The 11,830-nt window shown below is 41.3% G+C and overlaps 1 pseudogene; it reads right to left on the bottom strand.

Moving 5' to 3' along the window:
• Positions 1 to 4,380: 4,380 nt before the first annotated feature.
• Positions 4,381 to 11,613, bottom strand: LOC134568337 (ATP-citrate synthase-like; annotated as a pseudogene).
• Positions 11,614 to 11,830: the final 217 nt, after the last annotated feature.

Here is an 11,830-nt window from a genome sequence, read left to right as displayed (position 1 = left end):
GTCGGTCGGCAACGCAAAAATGCCGATGACGGTCCTGAACCGTCCTGCGTCGTTAAGGGGTTAAATTAGCAGCACCTGTCTGCTTCTTAGTCTCTTAATTCCTAATAATGGTAACAGTAAGGGTGTACTTAGTATTTCCTAAATGGCTTCTCCATTTTGGCTTTATTGTTGGTAAATCATGACACGATGTAATATGTCATGTTTTGTTAATCTGACGTTATATTTACCTAAATTTAGGACCTGCTAATGAACAGATCATTATATCCTGATATGTAAAACCATAGAATTCAGAGCATGTACTTTCTTTTTCCCATACTGTCTGACTGTGTGGGACCTCCCAAAATATCAAGTTCCTAGAAAAGAGGCACAAAGGGACTTTGCCTTGAAATAGTCCCTCCTAATTACTTGGAAAGTTTGCCAGAAGAGAGAGAATACCTATTTGTGTGCCTCTCCCTTCATCTTGTTTCCCTTACCCCAATGTATTCGATCAGGACTGTCCAACTCTAGGTAATCCGAGGGCCACATGCAAAGTTATAAATTGCAAAAATACAAAAAATAACTGGTGACAAATTTAAGCATGTTTTGTGTGATTGAATGTATGTATTTGTGTGTAGTGTTGGCATTTGAATGTAGTTGTATGTTTGTATGTACTGTTGCTATTTGTAAAAAAACAGATAAAATTTTAATCTTGCAATACCTTTTTTTTTTTTTTTTTGCACTAACAGAACTTTTTAATAACAAGATTTTAGGAGAACCTCCCTTTCTCAAGTTTAAAGCACACTGTTGCTATTTGAAAGGTATTAGTGTTTGTGCTTGAATGTAGAGTTGGCGTTTGATTGCTGGGATTGAACACATTGCACATTACACAGATACACACTGACTCATACACCCAGATACACACACACAGATAACACATATACAAGTAATACTCGAAGAATTTGAATATCGTGCAAAAGTTAATTTATTTCAGTAATGCAATGTAAAAGGGGAAACTAATATATGAGATAGACACATTACATGCAAAGCAAGATAGTTCAAGCCGGGATTTGTCATAAGTGCGATGATTATGGTTTACAGCTCATGAAAACCCCAAATCCACAATCTCAGTAAATTAGAATATTGTGAAAAGGTGAAATATTCTAGGCTCACAGTGTCCCACTCTAATCAGCTAAGAGAGCCATAACACCTGCAAAGGGTTTCTGAGCCTTTAAATGGTCTCTCAGTCTGGTTCAGTAGAAATCACAATCATGGGGAAGACTGCTGACCTGACACTTGTGCAGAAAACCCATCATTGACACCCTCCATAAGGAGGGAAAGCCTCAAAAGGTAATTGCGAAGGAAGTTGAATGTTCCCAAAGTGCTGTATCAAAGCACATTAATAGAAAGTTATGTGGAAGGGAAAAGTGTGGAAGAAAAAGGTGCACAAGCAGCAGGGATGACCGCAGCCTGGAGAGGATTGTCAGGAAAAGGCCATTCAAAAGTGTTGGGGACTTTCACAAGGAGTGGACTGAGGCTGGAGTCAGTGTATCAAGAGCCACCACACACAGATGGATCCTGGACATGGGCTTCAGATGTCGTATTGCTCTTGTCAAGCCGCTCCTGAACAACAAACCACGTCAGAAGCGTCTTACCTGGGCTAAAGAAAAACAGACATGGTCTGTTGCTCAGTGGTCCAAAGTCCTCTTTTCTGATGAGAGCAACTTTTGCATCTCATTTGGAAACCAAGGACCCAGAGTCTGGAGGAAGAATGGAGAGGCAGTGTGAAGTTTCCACAGTCTGTGTTGATTTGGGGAGCCATGTCATCTGCTGGTTTTGGTCCACTGTGCTTCATTAAGTCCAGGGTCAACGCAGCCGTCTACCAGGAGATTTTGGAGCTTCCTTCCTCAGTGAGCTTTATGGGGATGCTCACTTCATTTTCCCACACTGCCAAAAGCACCAAAGCCTGGTTCAATGCCGTGGGATTACTGTGCTTGACTGGAGAGCAAACTCGCCTGACCTGAATCCCATAGAGAATCTATGGGGCATTGCCAAGAGAAAGATGAGAGACATGAGACCGAACAATGCAGAAGAGCTAAAGGCCGCTATTGAAGCATCCTGGTCTTCCATAACACCTCAGCAGTGCCACAGTCTGATAGATGCATCAATGCGGCGTGGCATGGAAGCTATCTCATATATTAGTTTCCCCTTTTACGTTGCATTACTGAAATAAATGAACTTTTGCACAATATTCACATTTTTCGAGTATCACCTGTACTTAAATGACACATACGCACATACACACACAGATAACACACACACACATATATATATATATATATATATATATAACAATTACAATTTACATATTTTTAGCCACCCCCTTCTTCCATACTTTTTTAGTGCAGATGGGTGGCATCCCTGAGGTCCAGTGGCATCTGGCTGTGTCTGATGAGAGGTGAGTCCAGACTCTCCCTCCTTTATGGTCCTCCCCTCTTTTTTTTTTAATCTCCCACGCAGCTAGTTGGTAAGCTGGGAGGAAGTGCATTATATTCACTTGCGCCCAGCACTGTGACTTCATACAGACCAGGGAGCCTGATCATGCTGTTTAAGGGCTGCAGCAGCTGACCGGGCCTCTGATCAAAGATGGCCATCGGGTGGCCCTAAGTGCATAGGCCACCTGATGGACCCCTTGAGCTTGCAGGAGGTCATTCCGCCAAAACTTACAAGTGAGCCGCATAAAATCCTACAGCTGCACACGTAGATCACCTGATCACACAGCACATAATGTGCATGCCTGCTGACCAATCACAGCGGGAGGCGGGAATGAGTTACTTATCAAGGGAAAAGAAAAAAAACACAAGACAAAAGTAAACTGCTTTTTTTGTAATGGGAAAGTGATCAAAAACATTTTTAAGACTTTAGCGGGTGATTTATTGAAGGGCAAGCTACTGAGTTTCTGTACCCACACATATTATATACCGTTTTCTCGCAATTAAATGGTCTTTCTAAAGATACCATTATTTTCATCACATCATATAACTTACTATAAAAAAATTATAAAATATGATGAAAAATAAAAAAAAAAGAAACAATTTTTTTCTAACTTTGACCCCCAAAATCTGTTACTCATCTACAACTGCCAAAAAACACCCATGCTAAATAGTTTCTACATTTTGACATGAGTTTAGAAATATCCAATGTTAACATTTTCTTAGATTTTTTTTTTTTTTTTTGGCAAATTATAGGGCAATAAGTACAAGTAGCACTTTGCTATTTCCAAACCTTTTTCTTTTTCAAAATTAACAAAAGTTACATTGTTACACTGATATCTGTCAGGAATCCCTGAATAACCCTTCACGTGTATATATTTTTTTTTAAAAAACGAGAACCTAAGGTATTACATTTGGGGTATTTTGACTCTTTTCATGCAACCATTTTACCACCAATCTATGCCAAATTAAAAAAAAGTAATAATAATTGGTGATTATTTTTGACACACATGGCAATTTAAGAATACATGTATGGATAACTTTGAGGTTTACTGCCAAAGAACACCCCAATATGTGTTCAGCAACATCTCCAGAGTACAGAGATACCACCCATGTACAGGTGTGTTGGGTTCCCTGGGGGCTAAAAGACCGTATATGGAGGGTGCTCATTCCAGTTTTCCAACTTGGAATTTTCACATCTGGTCATCATGCACCTACGTCCTATTTGGGACATTTTTGAAGCCGATCAATGTAATTTACCCCACCAAACCATATATTTTTGAAAAGTAGACACCCTAGGGTATTTCAAATGGTGGTATTTTAATACTTTCCATGCACTAATATTAATATTATATCAGTCTTTGTCAACCTTTTGGGTAGTCATTTTTTTGTGTTATTTTTCTCAAACATTGTACTTTAGGCATGGATTCTCAACACCTGTTATGTATTACTGCTAAAGAACACCCCCATATGTGTTCAGCAACATCTCCTGAGTACAGTGATACCACCTATGCATAGGTTTGTTGGGTTGTTTGGGGGGGTGCAATGCTGAACGTCTGACATATGTTTTTAAAATTTGACATATCTTCTTATGTCAATTTATTTTCTTGCATATATTTGAAACGTAGACACCATGAGATATTGTATATGGAGTGCTTTGATGCAACCGTTTTAGCCCCAAAAATTGGAGAAAGTTTGTGGTGGTAATTTTTTTTTTTTTTTTTTTAATGCTGTTCCATTTAATAAATACAGCTGTAGATACAAGATGTCACATTTTAATTTCTGCACATATGGAAATAAAAAGGTTTAAGAACATAAACATGACAACCCAGAATAAGAGGGAATGATCAAAACAAAATCTGTAATACTTAATGTCCTGTTCTATTTTTTTTTTGTATTAATACATTAGCAACTAACTCTTGGCTTGCATTGTGTATGAATGCAGGATCTATTGCAGGAAACCTGCACTCGTGTTATGCCCACCAAGCATTACATGACCTAACAAATAATCTCTGTGGAGTGTTCTTCAAGTCCTTACATAGTCATATGCTCAGGCAGAACAAAGGAGATATCATCCCAAGGATGCCGGTACAATCCTTGCTTCAACTTCTTTTGGTCCAAATAATGCCCAATAAAACCCATACTTCTTCCCAATACAAAGACACCATTGAGAGCCCCAATATCAATGTATTCATCAGCCTCTTCTCTTGTAAAAGAACCACAGTTCCTTAGAAGGTCTACAAATGCAACTCGAATTAGGCCATCAACATTGAGAATAAGATTGGGTTTCTTTGAAGTAGTGATTTTTTTCCACTTCTAGAGCATAGTCCAGCAATGGTGTGGCAGGGAAGTTCTGTTTTACATAGTCTTTTAGAATCTGTACTCTCATATCTGGATTGTTAATAGACTTTACTCTGTGACAGATTCCCATGATAAGTTTCACCTCCTTTTTCATTTTGTTCACAAACTCCATGGGTATGAGGCCACTATTATTATTATTATTGCCATTCATATAGCGCCAACAGATTCCGTAGCGCTTTACAATATTTTGAGAGGGGGGGGGGGGGGGGAATGTAACAATAAATAGGACAGGAAATATCAAGTAGGAGTGAAGCAGAGCTGGAGGAGAGAGCAAAGCACTGTCCCATAGGAGAGAGCAAGAGACAGGTATGTAAGGTAGAGATTACTCTGGGAGGCCATAAGCTTTCCTGAAAAGAATGGGTTTTAAGGCCCTTCTTAAATGATTGAAGACTAGGGGAGAGTCTGATGGCAGTAGGCAAGCTATTCCATAGGAGAGGAGCCGCCCGCGAGAGGTCCTGCAAGCGCGAGTTGGCTGTACGGGTGCGAGCAGCGGTCAGGAGGTGGTCATGGGCAGAGCGGAAGGTACGAGGAGGGGCATACCTATGGATCAGTGAAGAGATATAAGAGGGGCTGGAATTGTTCAGTGCTTTAAATGTATGGGTTAGCACTTTGAATTGACTCCTGTAGGATACAGGAAGCCAATGTAAGGACTGGCAGAGGGGCGAGGTGTGAGAGGACCGACTAGAGAGGAAAATCAGTCTAGCTGCAGCATTCATTACAGACTGTAGCGGGGCAATATGGCTTTTGGGGAGACCAATCAGGAGAGGGTTACAGTAGTCCATGCGGGAAATTACTAGAGCATGGACAAGCTCCTTGGTAGCATCTTGCGTAAGAAAGGGGCGGATGCGGGCTATGTTTTTGAGTTGGAACCTACAGGACTTGGCAACAAACTGGATGTGAGACTCAAAGGTGAGACCAGAGTCAAGTATGATGCCAAGACAGCGCGCTTGCAGGGATGGACTTATGTGGATATCACTGACTTGAAGGGAGAGCGAGAGAGGAGGATCAGTATTAGGAGGAGGAAAGACAAGGAGTTCAGTTTAGAGAGGTTAAGTTTGAGAAAGCGCGAGGACATCCAGTCAGAGATGGAAGAAAGGCAAGCAGTGACACGTTGCAGGACGGCAGGGGAAAGGTCTGGGGAGGAGAGGTATATCTGAGTGTCATCAGCGTACAGGTGGTAGTGGAATCCAAAAGAGGCAATACGTTTTCCAAGAGAGGCAGTATAAAGAGATAATAGAAGGGGACCAAGGACAGAGCCTTGGGGAACTCCAACCGAGACAGGACGAGGGGAGGAGGTATCCTTGTAAAAGGAGACACTGAATGAGCGTTGGGAGAGATAGGAGGAAAACCAAGAGAGGACAGAGTCACAGAGACCGAGCGATTGAAGAGTTTGAAGGAGGAGAGCATGATCAATGGTGTCAAAGGCAGCAGAGAGGTCAAGGAGAATTAATACGGAGTAGTCACTTTTGGATTTAGCGGAGATTAGGTCATTCGTCACTTTGATAAGAGCGGTCTCAGTAGAGTGGAGAGGGCGGAAGCCAGACTGAAGAGGGTCAAGGAGAGAGTTGGAATTAAGGAAGTGAGAAACACTGGTAAAGACAAGTCTTTCCAAAAGCTTTGATGAGAAAGGGAGCAGGGATATGGGACGATAGTTAGAGGGGGAGGATGTGTCAAGAGATGTTTTTTTCAGGATAGGTAATACAGTGGCATGTTTAAGGTCAGCAGGAACAGTGCCAGAAGAGAGAGAGCAGTTAAAGATGTGTGTTAGGGTAGGCACAAGACAAGGGGGGAGAGATCTGATGAGGTGAGATGGGACAGGATCGAGCGGGCAAGTGGTGGGGCGAGAGGAACGGAGAAGCGCAGCCACCTCTTGTTCAGTAGCTGGGGAGAAAGTCTATCAAAGGCTTTGCTGAACATCTTGGCTGCTGCGTCAAGAGCACCACCAAAGCGGTCCCCAATGGTGAGCAGTCCAGAAGTCAGGCTCGATATAAGATCTTTGCCAGCTTGGGCACAAACAATTGTGTTATGGGCTCCAGACACAGCCGGACCATGGTCAGCTGTCACCATTAGGCACATTTTCAATATGCTTGAAATGAGAAGCATATTTGTGAACACGTTGCTGGAACCATAGGAGTCCCAATACACCACCAATTCCAATATCCTCCTTAAAAACATCAGTAATTGGCATTCCTGCATATATATGTTCCTGACCCCTTTCATCACAGATGCTGGCTTCCTGATCAGGCCCAGTTCCCTTGCCCATGCATAGTCCATGGACACAGTTGGCGGGGGAACCTCTTCAGCAGGTACAATCTCTCCTTTGCTGACAAGGTCCTCGTAGACCGACTGGATCACATCTCCAAGTTCATCAAAGATTCTTTCAATGTCTGGTTTTTGGCAACTGCTGTTTCAGATACTTGGTTAGCACAGGCTCCAGCATGGCCAAACTGCACCTCTGAAGAGAACATGGTAGCACAAGTCCCAATACACCAACACACAATAGGTTTAGTCTACCCTCCTTTATTCCACGGCATATTTTATACTCCTCTGTTCCACCAATCTCTCCAAGAATCACAATCATTTTACTCCTGGAGTATCCTGGTATCTGAGAACATGGTCCATGAAAGTGGATCCAGGATACCTGTCTCCACCAATGGCTACACCCTCAAAACACCGCCTGTTGTCCTTGAAATTTTTTTGTTAAGCTCATTGGACATTTCTCCAGAACGGGAAACCTAGGCTACGGTCCCAGGACGATAGAGCTTAGATGCTAAAATGTTATCAAGCATGCCTCCTGTGTTTCCAATCTTGATGCATCCTGGTTTAATGCCACCAACTGTTGCAGGTCCAATGATGGTGACTCCCTTCTCATCAGCTGTCTTTATCAGCCTCCTGGTTAAAGCCTCTGGAATTCCTTCAGCAATTATTGCAATAGTACGTATCTGGGGGAAGTGCATGGTCTCCATGGTGCTGTCGTATGCAGATCTTAATGAGGCAAAGTTGATAAGTACATCTACTTCAGGATGCTTTCGCATCACATCTGCCATGTTTTTGTAGAGTGGTATAAGAATCTCCTTGTGACCCCAGTAAAATTTCTGTTTGTGATCTCCAGTGAAAGAGTAAACCATGTCAGCCACAGACGGTTCCGACCTTGAACAGACATAATCAAAATCCAACATGCCTTGTACAGCCCATGTCTGCATGCCCCATACAATCGATTTGGTGTGACGACTGAAAAGAGTGGTGGCCTTTGCACTAGGTATTGCTGGTTTTGCTTTTTTGGCTGGGGTAATATCCTCCTGTTTCAATTCTGAGAAGGATGCAGTACGGCTGGGAGCAGGTGTAGAAGAACTGCCACTGGCATTCAGCAGAAAGTTGGCAGTGTGTGCTGCTGTGGGTGGCTGGTTGGGTATTGGTCGGTGCCCAAGGGCCATGCCCACAATAGCGGTCATATGGGTTTCTTTTTTTTTTTTATTCTTTATTTGTGCACAAGATAGGCATAGCAAAAGCAATACAACTGTGAGGCTTGCGCAGAAGCCAACATTCAAAAGATCAGTCTTGTAAACACAAAATTTGACATCGGCCCACATGACAAGCCTCTTTATAAATTCTATACCACTTGCCTCCCATCGAGGATTTTGTATCTTTTAAGCAGGCTATGCATCCTAAAAAGGAGCCCTAACTCTATCCATGTCAGATTTTACTTTAGGCATCCTCAATTCTCCGTCAGTATAATCATGCCTGAGTGAGGAAGATAAAAAAACGAAGGTCATATGGGTTTCTGTGCCAAAAACATGAATGGGGATTCCAGTGGTTTTACCCACTTCACCCATTACACGCAGTCCCTCCTGATAGTTTGGTCCTCCTCTCCTTACAAATATAGTCACTTCATGTTCCTTCAGAGGTCCCTGGTTGTCCTAATAGCCCTCACTATTCCCTTAAATGTTGCAGCCACATTTGTGAAGTTGGCAATACTACCACCAATGATTAGGATTTTACCATCTGGATGCTTTTCTCTGGTCATGAGAGACAGGATAGTCTTTGCGTAGTCATATGTCTGCTGTTCACTAGGAGCCCCTGAGTATTCTCCATAATTGGCCAACTCATCATGTCAGGGTACTTATATCGGCAGACATTTTGTGCTATGATAGAAATACAAAGTGTATACTCTGAAGTCATTGTTGAACAGACCAGACTCCATTTTGTATCTTCAAGCTAACAAAAGAGACACAAAAGTTCTATCCTTTCTCTAAAACTGACTGCTTTGCCCAAGGTGAATGGAATGTGTATATAAACAAACCAAATAGATAAGACATTGAGAATGGGGGTGGACAGACTGTCTAATTGCGAATGGAATAAGAATAAATTCTAAACCCAGACCTGGGTGACAGAGGATTAAATAATTAAATTTTACTTTCGATATTGTACAACGTCCCATTATAGTTTAAGGTGAAACTTAGTTCACAAACTATCAATTTTAGGAATTATAGCAGAATTTGCAGACGCATAGTCTGAAGAAATCCTCTTGATCTGACAGATAAAATAAGTTATTGGATACATAAAGAGAACGTAAATGACATCAAAAATAGCCACCAGGATAAGTTAACTCTTTCCTGGATAGGTATGTCTAGTGGAACAATACTGCCATCTAGAGTCTGAATATTAAATTGGTTACCTAGAAGGGAACCACACCCCACATTTGTGATTGGCTATCACCTAAGGAATTTTTCCCTTTAAAAAGTTAAGACAAGGGAAGAGAGAGAGAGAGGAAAATTCAAGGATTGAAGAGAGGCATTACAACACTCTCGGGAGATTGAGAGAGATCCAGGCAGAATCGGACGATCAGAGTGACAAAGAAACTCTTACACTCCATGCAGAGAAAGAGACCCATGACACTTAGCTACCTGAGGATATCTGATGAGAAAATATCTACTTAACTGGTAAATATACAGGCATTTAATTAATTAATTTAAATTAATTAAAATTAATAGCATGATATATGACTGGATAAATCGTGATTAGATTTCATATTTAGAAATCTTAATTATTAAAGAATATATATATGGTTATAGCATCCTATCTGCAGCTGGGATTAATATAGCCATTAATGTATTTGTGTGATTAATATCACGTTAGCATATCATGACCATTTATCCAGCTGTATTGATTGGCTCTAAAATAAGATAAAATATCTGTTTAGACAAATTAATAAAATATCAGCTAATATAACATAGTAGATTTCTCTCATTGGATAAAATCAAGGAAATGGTTACTGACTTTTAAATATTAAATTTTTATTTAAAATCACACGAGAGTAGATCTTAACTACTTAGGAGGTCTAGCCAGCACTGCAAGGGTTATTTCTAACTGCTAGCTAAGTTCTATTGCCCTACACTGCAGCTCTAAGGAATGCTCTGTCTCCATGTGAAACTTCCACATTCGCTGTAAAGAAAGGGTCGTAAATCAGTCTTGACAGCTAATGGAGTCTATGCTGTACTAACCAGGAAGTAAATTGCCTATTGTATTGCATATTGTTTTTATACTGCATATTAATTATTATTGCCATATTGTATTACATATTCATGTTATACTCGAATTCCATTGATTATTATCATGCATGTTACTCATCATTATTATTTAAATTGTTAAGAAATAAATATCTATTTTTATAACAATTTGTGATTTTAATTACCGGTATATGGTTTACCTTTCACTTATAACGATAACGATTAGGGATCTGAGAATTAAATTAGTGGGTAATTCTCTCTGTTTACAATTAATATCCCATAAATATCCCCACAATCAACTCCACCAAGATCACAAATTGTGTCACTGTACACAACAGAGGCTCCTCCTCCTGCCACCATGGTCCATATTCTGCCTCGTGGGTTTAAAATTGTAAGTTTCAAACTGGATCCACTGTTTGCATCCAGGTCTGCGATATAGGCTTCCTCAGGATAAGTTTCTCTCCCAAAGGGAGGTGGAAATTCCACATCGCCCCATTTGGCTTTGCAAACGTAGTCAGCAGTGGCATCAATCTTGGCTGCCATATCCAAAACGTACACTCCATCCTTTGTCACAACTAATGGGTTGATCTCGAGGTAGGTAAAGAACAGGTCGTCATATAGGTTAAAAAGACCAGTTATAAAGCTTGCAAGGACCTCTTTTTTGTCTTGGGTTACATGAACGAGTAGGTGGGCCTTTACATCCTGTTCAGTCAAACGCTCCCCCACACCAACCAGCAATTTCTGGGCCTTTGAATCTACATCACCAACATCTACACCACCCTCATGGTGGAAAAGCACATAGTCTCCTTCTCTGGCTGCATAAATGCAGACGTAAATCTCCTCATCCTGCTTGTGGGCGACAAAGGGTTCAATCAGTTCTTTAAAATTCCTCTTGCTTTTGCAATCGTTGTCTCATGCCCCAGTCTTGGCTTTCGCCAGCTTTTCACCTGATCCAAGTTAAGGTCAACTCCAACAAGACCCAGTTTCCCACGGTGTTTGATCAACTGGTCAGGTTTCACCACAAGCGACTCTGTTAAAAGCCAAGGGTGCTCTTGCGTTAGTCGGTCCCAGTCTGTGTCGTAGGTCACACAAGCATACTTAAAGCGGTTCTGCACAGCTGCTGTTGTACATATGTACTTATAAAGGAACTCTTTTCCAGTCTGCTCTGAGATCGCTTTGGCTGACATGGTGACGAAGTTGAAGGGCAGCTACCAGCTCTGGCTGTCCTATGAAAATCTCCTCACAGCTCTGGCTCCTTTTGTGCTGCCTCTAAACCCCCTCTTAATTTTTACACACACGTTGCTTTTTGACTGTGATTTAGGAGAGCCTGTCATGGGTATTGGAAAAAAACACTCCAGGTTGGTTTCTGCAAGGCCTCCTGAGTACACCCATGCTCCCCATGCATATGTTCAACTTGATCATAAAAATAGTCTGGCACAGTAAAAGTAAAAAAAATAAAAAACCTCCAGAACAATAAACGTAACCAAAAAAAAA

This window comes from Pelobates fuscus, chromosome 7 (genome assembly GCF_036172605.1).
Source record: "Pelobates fuscus isolate aPelFus1 chromosome 7, aPelFus1.pri, whole genome shotgun sequence".
Classification (NCBI taxonomy): domain Eukaryota; kingdom Metazoa; phylum Chordata; class Amphibia; order Anura; family Pelobatidae; genus Pelobates; species Pelobates fuscus.
This window is presented reverse-complemented; position numbering and strand designations above follow the sequence as displayed.